This window comes from Girardinichthys multiradiatus, chromosome 2 (assembly GCF_021462225.1).
Source record: "Girardinichthys multiradiatus isolate DD_20200921_A chromosome 2, DD_fGirMul_XY1, whole genome shotgun sequence".
Classification (NCBI taxonomy): Eukaryota; Metazoa; Chordata; class Actinopteri; order Cyprinodontiformes; family Goodeidae; genus Girardinichthys; species Girardinichthys multiradiatus.
The window spans coordinates 7539226-7555667 of NC_061795.1; the positions used below are offsets into that span (position 1 = coordinate 7539226).

The following is a 16442-nucleotide window of genomic DNA, read 5'->3' on the forward strand; positions in this document are numbered from 1 at the left end:
GTTTAAAGGGATTTCCCTGTTATTTTTATACTAAATGATTAGAGTTAATGCTGTAAGCAGTTTTTAGCAAACCCATAGTTAGCATTGCAAACAACAATCTGTATGTGTTCTATGTAATGGAATATCATCTTAACTAAGATTGTCAGCATTTTTATTATCCAGCATGTCCAATAAAAGATGCAGTACGAGTCTTTGAAATGATAACACAGAGCTGGTGGGGTATTTAGCTTCCCACTGTTTGCTAACATCTAACTCCTTGTTAGCCAACATGCTTCTTTAGAAAACATGTTTTGCTTTTTATACATTTTCTGCCTCCTCTACCTTCTGTTTTAAATCAAGATTCTGGATTCAGTGATTCTGGACGAAGTCGTCTTCCTTGTCTGTTCAATTTACTGTTTTTTTTTTTTTTTTTTTTTTATATGTTATATTCTCAAAACAAGTGACACACAGATCTGGTGAAAGGTTTACATACCCTGACAGAATTTCAGTTTTTTTCTGAGATTAGCCCTCATATGGCGTTATCAATTTAATGGATAACGCCATATGAGGGCTAATCTCAGAAATTGGAAGCGGTTTCATAATTGAGAAACTGTTGTAGAGCCAAAGCTTATTATGTAGTTAATCGTTTTTCAATGTGCAGAGACAAAAAGCCTTGGTTTCTACAAAGCAAAAATGTGCCTTGCACATCTGACTCATTCTTCTTGCTGTGTGCAGATTCTTAGAACAAGAATCCTAAATTAAAATGTATTTTCCTTGAAATATTCCATGGAGGGGTTACACGATGGCACAGGTGCTAGTACTGATGCCTTGCAACTAGAAGACAAGATGTCAGTAAAAAACAGGAAGTTAACACATACAGAGGGGAGACGTATTTGATACACTGCTGATTTTGCTGGTTTTCCCACTTGCAAAGCATGTAATTTTTATCATAGGTACTCTTCAACTGTCAGTGACTGAATCTAAAACAAAATCCAAAAAATCACATTGTGCGATTTTTAAGTAATTAATTAACATTTTATCACGTGACATAAGTATTTGATCACTTAACAACCAGTAAGAATCCCAGTGCAGTGCTGGTGGTGTAGGGGGGGTTAAGCACGCAACCCATATACGGAGGCTTTAGTCCTTGACACAGCCATCCTGGGTTTAAGTCGCGGCACTTGGAAACATTTGCTGCATGTCATCCCCTCTCTCTTTGCCCCCATTTCCTGTCTTGACTACTATAAAAAAAAATACTAGGAAAAATAAAGGCCACGAGCGCAGCAAAAAAAGGTCATGTGGTCTGATAAGACAAAAATAGAGCTTTCTGGTCTAAACTCCACTCGCCGTGTTTGGAGGAAGAAGAATGATGAGTACAACCCCAAGAACACCATCCCTACCATGAACCATGGAGGTGGAAACTTAATTATTTGGGGATGCTTTTCTGCAAAGGGGATGGGATGACTGCACCGTATTGAGTGGAGGATGGATGGGGCCATGTATCTGAAGATCTTAGCCAATAACCTCCTTCCCTCAATAAGGGCATTGCAGATGGGTCGCAGCTGGGTCTTCCAGCATTACAATGACCAGTAACACACAGCCAGGGCAACTAAGGAGTGCATCCATAATAAGCATCTCAAGGTCCTGGAGGGGCCTAGGCAGTCTCCAGACCTGAACCCAATCGAAAATCTTTGGAGGGAGCTACAGTCAGTATTGCACAGCAAAAGCCCCGAAACCTGAAGGATCTGGAGAACATCTGTACGGAGGAGTGGTCCAAAATTCCTGCTGCAGTGTGTGCAAACACTAGAACTACAGGAACCACAGAAAGAACTACAGGAAACGTCTGATATCTGTAATTGCAAACAAAGGTCTCTATGCCAAATATAAGTTTTTGTTTTTTCTGATGTCATGCAATAAAATGCAAAGTAATTACGCAGTTGAAGAGTACCTATGATAAAAATTAAAGACTTCTACGGGGGTTTGTTGGTGAATAGAAGGAACTGCCTAAACAGCATTGAGGCAGTTCCTTTTTTGTTCTTTGTGGGAGAGGCAAGTGGTCAGAAAAGTCATCGGACTAGTCTCCAGAAAGAACCACATTCTGTCTACAGAATTTACCCATATGCACTCAGGTCGCTGCTTCGTAGCACCACCTAGGAGAACTAGTAGATTTTAAAATTATTTTGTTGCTTTTGCTATTAGGCTGCTGAACCATTTTGATGGACCATTAGACTTATTTTAAATGCATTGCACTAAACCAATCAGAGGCTTAAGAAATGGATTTTAGAGGCTATTGATAATGTGTACAGGAATTAGTTTTTCCCCTTTTTTGTTTTCTGTTGTTGTGTGATTGTGATTGCCTGTACTACCCAAGTGGACTACTAAACTGAATTACCCTTTTTGGGATAAATAATGTTTTTTGAATTGAATTTATTTTAAAATTAAAATGTTGAAGATTCTGGGAGCCTCTTCTCTGCAATCTGATCTTTTTTAGTTTCTTCCGTTGATTTTCCGTTGGATTCAAGTCCGGGTCATAGGAGCTTTTTTTTTCTTTCTGGGGGGTTTTCACTGAGTGTTTGGGATCTTCCTTTGGCTGAAGAACCCAAACTTGTTTACTCTTCAGGTTCACATCCTAGATCTGAACGAATGAAATATTCTCATTGAATACTTTGTTCTGTACAAAGTTGAATGTGCTGACAACAAAATCACACAAGAATCATCAATGGAAATCAAATTTATTAACCAATGGAGGCCTGGATTTGGAGTCACACACAAAATTAAAGTGGAAAAACACACTACAGGCTGATCCAACTTGGATGTAATGTCCTTAAAACAAGTCAAAATGAGGCTCAGTATTGTGTGTGGCCTCCACGTGCCTGTATGACCTCCCTACAATGCCTGGGCATGCTCCTGATGAGACAGCAGATGGTCTCCTGAGGGATCTTCTCCCAGACCTGGACTAAAGCATCCGCCAACTCCTGGACAGTCTATGGTGCATCACATCTCTCTCTTTTAGCTACTTTTAACCAATAATCTACAGCCTCATAACCTTCTTTTTCCATTCTTCTCAAATCACGTTTTTGTACTTTAATTATTGCATCCTGTAGATTAACACATTTTATGAGAGTTTAATCGAACATCATAATTATATGTGGTTATCCATTTATCTAAATATTTTTATTTTGTTTGAATTCTGTGCTTCTATTAATTTCCAATCTTTGCATTGTAATTTGTCAATAAGTTTATTTGTACTTGCCCCTTTTCCCATTTTTGAAAAAATTTGGTCCAGTATATAAATACCTAGGGCATTCTAAATTCTGGATTATTCTGCTCAGTAGGGTGACAGAAAAATTCTCCTTTTGTAGTAATTCTCACTTCAACTATTTCGAGTGGAGAATTCCTGCCTTTGCATCCACAAAAGTTAGTCACTTACAATCCTACTGCTTTGGTATGAGGCAAACCTAGTGGTTTAAATCCTCCATTCATTTCTCACATTCACACTCATTTTTTTTTTTTTTTTTAAACGCGGAATTTTCTTAGCATTTTTGTTTAAATACTTATCAGGACTCCGCCGTCCTTTAAACACGGAATTTTTAGTATTGCTTCTTAATACATTTTAGGACTCCGTCGTCCCCTTTTTAAACACGGAATTTTCAGTATTACTTCTTAATACTTTTTCAGGACTCTGGCATCCTACTTTTACTTGTTAGGGCCTAGGATACACAGGGTTTTATATCACGCAATGACCCCCAGTCATTCGTCACACTTTTTAATCCAAACTCAACTCACCACTTGTCTTTCCCCTCTCTCTCGGAGTTCAGTCAGCCGTCAGACCCCAGCGGGCAGGCTGAGGTCCAGTCCCGGAAAGGGTCTGAGAGTCTTCCTGATGAAGCCTGCCGTGCGCACGGTCTTTACTGGATTCCACCAACCCGCTGGAATCCTCGGGCGTATTGGTCTCCGGCTCAAAAGGACCAAAAATGTTAGGTTAAATTAACCTAAAATACTTATAACATCACAAAAAGAAGAGAAAGACAAGAGAATTAGTTTTTACTCGCTGCGAGGAGAATGGACAGAGATGTGCTTTCAGTTACAAATCTCCTACCGCTCTGAAAACCATCTCTCCGACATCCTCTTTTTATTATCTTTAGGGTGGTCCCTAGTTACATAAACGTTGCTGCTCTTAAAGGGTGGGGAACAACAGTAGCAACGTGACATAGATAATGTACCCCGTTATCTTGTACAAACACACTTGCACAGTCTCTATAATCTTAAGATATGTGCACTCTTTGTTCAGCACAATCAGTCTTCATCTTTATGGTGTCCTCAACTGTGACTGCATCATCCCGATTCCACCTTTCCTCCTTGCCTGCAAACAACTCATCACATGTTTATTTACACATACAACATGAAAAATTATAAAAGTCAAATAGTAAAGTTAATAAAGACGAGGAAATATAAGATAAAATATATAAAATTATTCCAGCACTGACAGACACAGCAAACCTTCTCGCCACAGCTCGCATTGATGTGCCATCCTGGATGAGCTGCACTACCTGAGCCACTTGTTTGGGTTTCCTGAGTCCGTCTCATGCTACCACGCGTGTGAAAGCACCACAAACATTTAAAAGTGACCAAAACATCAGCCAGAAAGCATAGGTACTGAGAAGTGGTCAGTGGTCCCCACCTGCAGAACCACTCCTTTATTAAGTGTGTCTTGCTAATTGCAAAAGATTTCCCCCTGTTGTCTATTCCATTTGCACAACAGCATGTGAAACTGTCAATCAGTGTTGCTTCCTAAGTGGACAGTTTGATTTCACAGAAGTTTGATTTACTTGGAGTTATATTGTGTTGTTTAAGTGTTCCCTTTATTTTTTTGAGCAGTGTACTTTTGACTGCTCTGTCAGAAATCTTGTGATGAAGATCTGGTTGCAATTGCTTTATTTGGAAATTATGTTCTCTGAATATTCTAGTGTGTGGCCCGAATGGTGTTCACTGGAACATTCAGAAGTTTAGACACACATAGTTAACCAAGGCCACCAGTATTTGTGACAATGATGTTTCCAACATACAGTGTAGATTTTATTCCATTGACCTCATTAGAAAGACATTTACTGAGGAAAAACAGTGATGTGTTCCATATTTATTTTCATCACTGGAACGCTGTCTGCTAAACCTACTACAGTTCAACATGTACTTTTAGTAAAAGGACATCAAACACAAAAGGTGAAGGCCCTTTAATTTTTCCACTTCCCACTTCAGCCATTATCTCTTAGCTCTGCTAGCAGACTGGATAACTGCTTTGGCTATCGAGGGTTAGAGCTTAAACCAAACATCTAGCCAGCTGAATGGTTAGCCTTAGGTGGGCTAAACCTTTTCTCTCCTTGAATTGTGAGGAATAGAATATTATCAAGTTTTACTTGGTCCACATAGAATAAGCTCCACAGCATACAACAGCTGATTATCAGAACAGTCAACTATTTTCACTCTATTTTTTTTTTACTTAACTGCATTTCATTCCTTTCTTAAATTGTTATTGCTTTGTTCCAGAAGAAAAGCTTTAAGTTAAGGAAATAGTTTGACTTGAAACAAAACTGCAAATGAATTTAGATTTATTGTACTGCTCCTGTTTGTTCTATTTTGTTGGTCACTTTTTTTGCTTATCAGTTTGCTTCAGACCGGTTTACAGGCAGAATGATAGGTAGGTTTTAAGGAGTCTGAGGTTAGAATATACCAATAAAAACAATCTTTTTGTGGAAAATGGATGTACTACTTAAGAGCTTTAATGGCATTTTCTGCCATCCTTTACCTTTCAAGAGCTTGTAATATTTAATCAAAATGTTTACATAAATCTGGTTCAAGAGAGAAACATTATTTGATGTGACTAAGATTTTACATGTAGCTGCCAACTTTTGAAGTTGATGTGAGTGAAGAAAGTCAAATAAGCCAGGAATATGTGTTTGAAGTTTGAGGGTGTTTTTACCTTCAGTGCAGTCTGAAAGCTTGCAGATACACTGCTGCTCTTGTTTAGATCAGGCTTTCAAGTCAAGGCTACACACATGTTGCCCAGGAAACCTTTCAGCACCCAGCATTCTGTGGCTCAGAGACAAGGAATGAAAAAGGTGAGTGGGCACCCAGGTCTTGGTCTGTCTGCCTATGTGATGCAAAATTAGAAGAAGGACTTGGGCACACTTGGTGTCAGGGTTAGCTCTTCATTAAAAAGGTCACATGAAGGCTTTTCCAGAGGGTTGCTTTAATAATATCGGGCATTACCAAATAATTCCCTTTGAAAGCACGGCTTTATCTGTTTCTGCCTATGCTCTGACTACAGAGGCTCCTACTGTGAAGCATTCCACGGCTGAGCTCACTTGCAAAGTGAAATGTTGTCATTTGTTTAATTTTGTCCTACGGCTGATTAATTCATCTCATTTGATTGAACATGATTAAAACCATGGTGCATTATCACTTGCATGTGGAAGACCATGTCCTCAGCTTGAAAAATGAGGGGTAGTGATGATAAAATCCACCCTACTAATTTTAACAAGCAAAAGAAGAACACCATGTCAGACTTCTTCTTGGAATTTAATCACTTTAGTGACAGATGTCCTCATTTAGAACATAGGCTCATAGTCACAGAACATCCAAAAATTACATAAGTACAGTTGCGTGGAAAGTCTGAACATGTCATTACATCTATACAATATAGCGAGGTCCGCATTTTTCTTTACAATGTCAAACATTTACTGTTTAAACAAAACAATGCAGAGTTATCTTTTCTCATCTGATAATAGAGGAAAGCTGTCATCTTTGTTTTAAGTTCAACAGTTACAGACACAGCATGGAGGTTTAACACATTTATTGTAATGATTGGTGAAGTGATGGATCTTCTTGGTTAACTGGTTTACTGGTGGTTCCTAGAGTATCTAGAAGTAGAATGGGAGGCAGATCCTTTGATTATCAGGCTCCTCTCCTGTGGAACCAGTTCCCGGTTTTGGTCCGTGAGGCAGACACCCTGTCTACTTTTAAGGCTTCTGCTGGTAACAACTTAATGCTCAGCCTCTACCGATGATCCACATAGCCCTGTCTTTTAGTGTTTAACCCTTTCTCTCTCCTAGACATGGCGATTGACTGAGCTTAACTGTGACTAACTCTATGTGCTCTCTTTCAGACTCTAACCTTGAAAACTGTCTCAGAGTTTATCTGTTCTTTCTTTCTAGGTGAAACGACTAAAGGAGCTACATCCATTCCCTTCCCATACAATGTATTCCTGGATCAGTGCTTCTTTGTTCTCTTTGTGTCTCTGCTCTGTTCTCTCAAACCCCCAGTCGGTCGTGGCAGATTGCCGCTCACACTGAGCCTGGTTCTGCTGGAGGTTTCTTCCTGTTAAAAGGGAGTTTTTCCTCTCCACTGTCGACCCTTGCATGCTCAGTATGAGGGATTGCTGCAAAGTCAACGCCATTGACTGTTCACTGTCTCTACATGCTCATCTGGGAGGAGGGAATGCTGCAAGTCACTGACTGGATGCAACCTGCTGGCTTTCCTTAGGCAGAAAAACGTTTTATTCAATTTGAATAAATAACTAACTCTGACTGCACTGTTCAATGGTTATGATTAATTGGAATGTATGTACCTGACTGTTGTGAAGTGCCTTGAGACAACATGTGTTGTGAATTGGCGCTATATAAATAAAACTGAATTGAATTGAATTAACCTTTCCTCCACTGCTGATCAAATTGATAAACTTTTTCTATCTAAGGAAACCAAATAGATTATATCGAGTCATTGACTTTGCAGCAATCACTCTTCCTGAACATCCATGTAGCAACAGTGGAAAGGAAAGCTCTGCTTTAACAGGAAGATTGAATTGTTGATTCAGTTTAAACATGTGGAGCTGGAAATTGTTTTTGAATTTACAGTGCAGTGTTGCTCCTAGTTTTCCTGTTTCTATCAATCAATATAACATAAAAATTAATAGAAAAAAAATACAACAGCTAATGAACAAACACTTCTTTATGTATCTGTCCACATATGTCAATGTATTTATCTTTCCATTTTCATCTGTCTCTCACTATATGTCCTCATCTGTTTGTTCTTTCTAGCTTTATTCATCTGTCTGTCTTCATCTATCTATATCTATTAGTGCTGGACAAGTATTAAAATTCGTAAATCAGGATTGATTGCACTAATACCATAATAAATTCAAAAGTTGTTTTGTGTACTTACTAAAAAAATACTACATAAACAAAATGTGTAATAACATTTGGTTGCAAACAATTCAAACAAGATGATCATTAACTACTATATTCAAATTGCACATTTATTATAGTTTAATTGTTCATTAGATGTTTAAATAAACAACTGAATTAGGAGCAACAAACGAATAGTCTGAACAATGAGACACTTTCCAGTCTCTGATTTTGTGCTTATTTTTAAATAAAGAAATGTTTTATTTGAGGTGCACGCCAGCTGATTTGCTGACTACAGCCTAATATGCTGTCAAATTCGTCATAGTGGGCTGGTAAATGCATTCGCCCAGCTCCACTACAGGATAACTCTGTTTTTGGCACCCCTGTATACCTTTTAGTTTGTTTATGATCTGGACACATATTCACAAAGGTTCTCAGAGAGCTCCTATCTCAGCCCAAAAATTTGAGCCAAGGATTCCTTGCTTAAGAGTGATTCACTTCGCTGCTGAGGGCGATTCTGAGCGAGGAGACAACAGAAAGTCCTTTCTTAGTGAGGAGGAGTGGTTGACCCCTTTGCTAGGTGTGATGCTGTCTTATAAGAGCTGTGATTGGTTGTTGCAAAAAACAAAAAAAACAATGGAGTGAAATTAACCGATGATAGAATTTAGACTGGATTCAAAAATGTTTAAATTATGATGATAAAACTTAGCAAAAGGAAATTAATTGTCAAACAGCTTCAAAATGGTTGATCGTAGCTTATTTACATGATCGTCATTATTTTGATTTGCTTATTATTATGTTTGCTTACCATGCTGGTCATTTTCATACTGCATCTACTGTATTTCATATTAATTAATTTCATATTAATATTAAAATTCAGCATTTTACTGTGATCACCTTCTTGTATAATGAGGTTTATTTGGTAAAATGACCAAAACAAAACGTAGAAAAAAAGGTGAAGAAAACTGAACTGAACAGAGGAGCGGAACCTGTTGCTGGAGAAGAGAGGAGCGTTGAAGGGTAGGTTTGGTCCTGGGATTGCAGTGCGAGCAAACAGGCATTCCCAAGCAGATCAATGCGTCGGTCCCTCTGCTTTCAGCACCAGCTTGGAATGTGAGCAGCTCTGGTACCTGCTGGTACCTGAAGCTAGAGGGTAGAGAGCAGCACGTTACAGAACTTTTCCACAGACGGGGAACGTTGTAGATGACCATTTAGGCTTAGGCAGCTGACATCATCATGTACTATACACCAAATACTTTTTCACCTCATTCATATCTTCCTTCTATATTAAATAGTGCTTAGAACATTTTCTTGTCTAGAATTTGTATTTATATATATCTATTTGTCAAATGTTTATTTTTGAAAAGCAATTTATATTCTGTAAATATTTTATTAATTCTGTACTATATTGTTTGTAGGTCATTCCAGATTTGGAGGACATGTTCTGTGCGCCCCCATTAAATTTCAAAGAGTTCATGCACAAAATACAGAAACATGCACTGGTTATGTAAATTCAAACTGTCATTAGAGAAAATATAACTGTAGCTGTAGTAAAGTCATTTCAAAATATTTTTTAAAATACCAAATAGCTCTTGAGCACCCCTAAAATGTTTTTTTTTTTCTTGCCCCTCCCTCATGATGACCAACTTACATATCAAATATAACAGATAAAACACATTTTAAATCAGAATTTTTTTGTATGATGTTGATATCTTTCTTGTAATTGCTAAATCATTTAGTTTTATCACAGACATACTGTATTTTAAATAGTAGTAATAATGCTCTGAAGTTGTCTCTCAACATACATGCAACCCTATTACTAAAACCTTTTTAGCTATCTAGAAGAAGAGAAGAAAAGTCAGCTACATGATTAAGCAGAAATGGCATCATCAAACTAATTGCTCTGATCATGGGTAGATTTAAGGTACATCCTCTGCTCTATTTTTCATAGTTTTACAATGTTTTCAGACGTAATGGAGTGTGTCACTCTAAGCAACACAACCCTGTTACTCCTACAATTAGAAAAAGACATTTAGCAATTAAATGTCATGATTTACAATCATCAGACCTTCGGCCGCATGTTTTGGACACTCGGGTGAAGAGAGGGGCTGAGCTGTCCACTGATCATCACCTGGTGGTGAGTTGGATCCGCTGGAGGAGGAGAAAGCCGGACAGACTCGGCAGGCCCAAGCGCATAGTGAGGGTCTGCTGGGAACGCCTGGCGGAGCCCTCGGCCAGGGATGTATTCAACTCCCACTTCCGGGAGAGCTTCGACCAGATCCCGGGGGATGTTGGAGACATAGAGTCCGAGTGGACCATGTTGTCTGCATCTATTGTCGATGCTGCTGCCCATAGCTGCGGCCGTAAGGTCTGCGGTGCCTGTCGTGGCGACAATCCCAGAACCCGGTGGTGGACACCGGCAGTAAGGGATGCTGTTAAGCTGAAGAAGGAGTCCTATCGGCTGTGGTTGGCTTGTGGGACTCCTGAGGCGGCTGACGGGTACCGTGAGGCCAAGCGTGCTGCAGCCCGGGCTGTGGCAGAGGCAAAAACTCGGGCCTGGGAAGAGTTCGGTGAGGCCATGGAGAAGGACTACCGGTTGGCCTCGAAGCGATTCTGGCAAACCGTCCGGCGCCTCAGGAGGGGGAAGCAGTGCTTTGCCAACACTGTTTATAGTGGGGGCGGGAGACTGCTGACCTCGACTGAGGACATTATCGGGCGGTGGAAGGAGTACTTCGAGGATCTCCTCAATCCTGCCATCACGCATTCCGTGGTGGAAACAGAGGCTGGGGACTCGGGGTTGGATTTTTTCATCACCCAGGCTGAAGTCACCGAGGTGGTTAAAAAGCTCCGCGGTGGCAAGGCTTCGGGGGTGGATGAGATCTGCCCTGAGTACCTCAAGTGTCTGGATGTTGTAGGGCTGTCATGGTTGACACGCCTCTTCAACATTGCGTGGCGGTCGGGGACAGTGCCTCTGGACTGGCAGACTGGGGTGGTGGTCCCCCTTTATAAGAAGGGGGACCGGAGGGTGTGTTCCAACTACAGGGGGATCACACTCCTCAGCCTCCCTGGTAAGGCCTACGCCAGGGTATTGGAGAGGAGAGTCCGACCGATAGTCGAACCTCGGCTTCAGGAGGAACAGTGTGGTTTTCGTCCCAGCCGTGGAACACTGGACCAGCTCTATACGCTCTACAGGGTGCTCGAGGGTTCATGGGAGTTTGCCCAACCGGTTCACATGTGTTTTGTGGACCTGGAGAAGGCATTCGACTGTGTCCCTCGTGATGCCCTGTGGGGGGTGCTCCAGGAGTATGGAATTGGGGGCCCTTTATTAGGGGCCATCCGGTCCCTGTACGAGCGGAGCAGGAGTTTGGTCCGCATTGCCGGCACTAAGTCGGACCTGTTCCCAGTGCATGTTGGACTCCGGCAGGGCTGCCCTTTGTCGCCGGTCCTGTTCATAACTTTTATGGACAGGATTTCTAGACGCAGCCAAGGGCCGGAGGGGGTCTGGTTTGGGGACCAGTGGATTTCGTCTCTTCTTTTTGCGGATGACGTGGTCCTGCTGGCCCCCTCTAGCCAAGACCTACAGCATGCGCTGTGGCGGTTCGCAGCCGAGTGTGAAGCGGCTGGGATGAGGATCAGCTCCTCCAAGTCCGAGGCCATGGTACTCGACCGGAAAAGGGTGGCTTGTCCTCTTCAGGTTGGAGGGGAGTTCCTGACTCAAGTGGAGGAGTTTAAGTATCTCGGGGTCTTGTTCACGAGTGAGGGAAGAATGGAGCGGGAGATCGACAGACGGATCGGTGCAGCTGCCACAGTAATGGGGGCGCTGTGCTGGTCCATTGTGGTGAAGAGAGAGCTGAGCCGAAAAGCAAAGCTCTCAATTTACTGGTCGGTCTACGTTCCTACCCTCACCTATGGCCATGAACTTTGGGTCATGACCGAAAGAACGAGATCACGGATACAAGCGGCTAAAATGAGCTTCCTCCGTAGGGTGGCCGGGCACTCCCTTAGAGATAGGGTGAGGAGCTCGGCCATCCGGGAGGAGCTCGGAGTAGAGCCGCTGCTCCTCCACATTGAGAGGAGCCAGTTGAGGTGGCTCGGGCATCTATACCGGATGCCTCCTGGACGCCTTCCTCGGGAGGTGTTCCAGGCACGTCCCACCGGGAGGAGGCCCAGGGGACGGCCCAGGACACGCTGGAGGGACTATGTCTCTCGGCTGGCCTGGGAACGCCTTGGGCTCCCCCTGGAGGAGCTGGAGGAGGTGTCTGGAGAGAGGGACGTCTGGGCGTCTCTGCTGAGTCTGCTGCCCCAGCGACCCGGTCCTGGATAAGCGGAAGACGACGAACGAACGAACGATTTACAATCAACTGTAATGTATCCCTTTAACCCAGTTACGTTGTGCAACCCTGTTACTCTAATTTCAACCCAGTAACCTTGTCGGTTTTTATTAAAATAACCTTAAATTAAGTATTCAGCTGTCAAGGATTTAATGTATTGTCCTTCCAATAGATTAAATATGTATATTAATGATGGATTTCAACAAATATAAAAAAAATAATCTTGAAATTAGTAAAACAAAAATGTGGAATTTCAAAATTGGAGTAAGATAGATTTTAAAAGTTGCTTAAATTAATATAAGTCAAGTATTATCAGAAATTAAATTAGTGTTCAAATAAAATGTCACTTTGTTTATTTATTTATAAAAGATTTATTCAGTATGGAGGACTGATCCTGACAAAATAAAAAATAAAAGTACAAATATATATATTTTGTTTTTCCTTTTTCTTACACATGCGTTTTCATCAAGAAATGTATATATTTTCTTTTTCCCTTTCCTTACATATGCGTTTTCATCAAGAATTGTATATATTTTGTTTTTCCATTTAATTAGACATTGGTTTTCATCAAGAAATGTAAATATTTTGTTTTTCTTTTTCCTTATGCCTTTGTTCTTTTTACATTTCCTCATCTCTCTTTTTTCTTTACCGTATGCATTTCTTCTTCATTATGCAAATGAGGAGGGCTGCCTTCTTCTCTCCAGCTCCTCTACTATTGGTAAATAAACAGGAAGGAGGAGGATCCATGTGCAGGTCGAGGGTGTGTCCCAATTCAGGGGCTGGATCCTTCCAAGTCTGTACTTGTGGGCCGATTACGTCACAGCACGGCGCGGATGGTCTTGCTCAGCATTTTTTGGGGGAAGACTTTTCTAATCTTGACTCTATTTTGTTCAAGCCTTCTATGGGCTTGTTAGTTCCTTCAAGAAATTTAGCATTCTCAGACCTCAAGTTTCTATCCTGACAATCTCAACCTTAACATATCAAAGGGAAAGGCCCATGTTTAATCTCTATTGTTCGCCTCGATGGCCCGTTCTGCCCATCTCAAGCATGCTTAAATCCACTCTTGAAACATTGCAAACTTAGCTTGCCCAGGATGCCCTTCTTTCTCACTCTAGAAGGAGCCCCCATGTCCGCCTCCTGGTTCTTTAAGTTTTGAGGCATCTTTAGACTAGTACAACCCGCCTCCTAGTCAGGTCTCAATTCACTTATTTAGAATTGGAGCTGCCTCTACAGCAGCAACCCGAGGCGTTTATACAGCTTCCCTCCATCAACTAGGCCATTGGCCTTTTTCAGCCACGGTTGCCAGACCTCCACTCTGTGCTTGCTGTTAAACAATCTCCCAGCTCTTAGGTATGAGCTTCCTGCATTTACTGGTGGTGGTTGGCCTTTATCCATCATTGGCTTTGTTCAGTCTTCATTTGTCCATTTTGCAGGACTCTTCCTTCAGCACCTGCCAGTCGTGTCTAATTATTCTCCCTCACTCTAGCTCACCTATGTTCTTTTCTGTCTTCACGACCGATTTATCTTCTAACTCCTTTTGAATATATCTGTTTTATTGTTTTATTTCACATCTTCATCTGCATTTCCTTCATGGCATTTCCAGCACTCCACAGCTCTTCTGAAATTTCTTCATTTCACTTTATTTCCCCTTCTTTTCTTTATGCGGACCAATTTCCCGTTTCATTTAAACTTTTTCTTCCCTTTAATTACTTATCTCATTTCCTGCTTTTATTCCTTCATTACCCGATCTATCTATTTATTTTTTTTATTCTTTTGCTCGGCGGATCTGTTTTTATAGCTTTGTTCCATATCTTTATCTGCATAACCTTCTAGGCATTTCTATCATCTGCATAGCCTCTGCGGCATATATACATCATTTCGCATTGCCCTCATGGCATATCTATCATCTTGCATTGCCCTCTAGGTATATCTATCATCTGCTTTGCATCCCTATTATTTTCCTTGCTTTCATAGCATATTTACAAACAATATTTCTCTGCATTATTTATCCTTTCCACGCCTTGCGCTTCTTTCTTCCCTTTTTATTTCATTCTATTTTCCTGATAGATTTCCCTTTTAGTACTCAATTAGGCCTCGTCTTCTCAGTCTCTGCCTCATTTTTCTCCTCTACAGGCACCATCGTTAATTAATTATTTTCTTCTTTTAGATCTTCAGCCCCATCTACGTCTTGTCAGGCACAGCCCCATCAATGCCTGGTCAGGCACACTAACCTATTCCTTCACTCTAGGCTCAAATCATCCCTTCTTCATGCCCATCATTCGAATCTTTATAAACCTCAATAACTTCCCTTCCTTTCTCATTTCCGGCCCCAGCCTCAGCCCCCTTTTTTGGAGGGGAGACTTCTCTAAATATAACCCTAAGGTGTTCATTCAAGCGCATGTCATTCTCAGCATTCATCTTTTCCACTGGGTTCTGAGCGCCAAAGAAATAAACATTCACTTATAAACTTTTCTAATTGCATTCCTGTCTTCTCTTTGTGAGTCTTTTTAGGTTGAAATTAAATATCTCATAAAAAGTGAACTGTTGACAGTGTGGCTGGACAAATCAAATTATATGATGGTTTAATACCTGTTTTTCTTAGAAACATATAAAAAATTACACAATAAATAGTCAGTTTTAAAAAGGTTTGGTGCCTAAATTGTCCTCCAATTCTGGAATGACCCTTCTTGGTTTTGTTTACTTTTTCTTCATAGTTATTTATTATTGTTTCTATTATTTATCCTTCCTAATATTACCTTTAATCTGTCCTGCTGCTGAAACTAATTCATTTTGCCTTAAGGGGTTGATGAAGTTTGTCTAATCTGTATATTAATAATTATGTAATTGTTGTAGAAGTTTATGTGTCCCTTTATTTGACTGTTTAGAGCACGGGTGTCAAACTCCAGTCCTTGAGGGCTGGTGTCCTGCAACTTTCAGATGTATCTCTCTGTCAACACACCTGAATCACATAATTAGGTCATTAGCAGGACTCTGTAGAACTTGAGTGCACGAGGAGTTGATTCAGTCCATTGATTCAGGGTGTTGGACATGGAACACATTAAAACGCTGTGGGACACCGGCCCTTGAGAGGATGGATCCCTGCATGATCGAGCTGGTAGTGTTTTATTAATTCACTGTTTTTCATTGTTCAGAGAATATCTCTCCTTTCTTTCTGTCCTTCCATAATCTTCTCTGCTTAAGACACTCTTGAGCTCACTAAAAGTCCTCTTCAGTACTCTTAACATTTCCTCTTGTTTTGAGCTCTCTTAAAGCCTAAGCTTTGTGAAACATCTTACCGAGGCAAAATTCTAAGAAAAATCGTAGAATTCGAAAAATCCTGAGATTTTCATAGAATGTTGTCACTAGGAGCTACTTTTAGTCTTAGGATTCTTTGTGAATACGGGCCTTGATCTTCAGAGCAAACATGGCCAGCCTTCTCCATCTATTCAACCAGCTCATCGTAAACCTTTTCCTTCCTAGTGTTTGTGTTGAATTTCATTAGAAATTCTGAACAAGTGCAGAATAAAACATGTTTCCTCCACAAACCACAATAAATTTTTCTTCGTTGTTGCTGCCACAATAGTTGTTTCTGTTGTCTCCAGCTTTGACCGGCCTCCGGGTGATGTCACAGCTCATGCAGAAAAACCAAGTATTCTGTAGTGCTTGAACTGAACCACAGTAAGCATTCTGGAAACCTTTTTTTTTCGGTGGAAACATGCAACAATGTTACCCTTCAGGAAACTCCAAACCATATTGGTGGAAAAGGGCTAAGTGGAGCAGGGTCTATCAGTGTCAAAAAGTCCAGGAAAGCTCCAGGACATGATAACATTTCACCCTTCTTGCCTGAAAGCCTGTGCTGACCAACTGGCCCCCATCTTCACTCAGTTCTTCAACAAGTCTTTAGCTGTGTCAGGTTCCCTCCTGTTTTAAGCTTCCAACCATCATCATGTTT

The 16442-nt window shown here is 40.9% G+C and overlaps 1 protein-coding gene across 4 annotated transcripts in view; it reads left to right on the forward strand.

Annotated features, from left to right (window-relative positions):
• grm8b (glutamate receptor, metabotropic 8b) overlaps positions 1-16442 on the forward strand; it is a 348353-nt gene that overhangs the window by 141136 nt on the left and 190775 nt on the right. Inside the window, exon 1 of one of the 4 annotated variants that reach the window (XM_047348701.1) lies at positions 15551-15605. The exons of the other annotated variants lie outside the window; for them this stretch is intronic. The gene's annotated coding sequence lies outside the window, so the exon portion shown is untranslated. Of the gene's footprint in view, positions 1-15550; positions 15606-16442 lie in introns of those variants that run through there. 4 annotated transcript variants of the gene reach the window in all.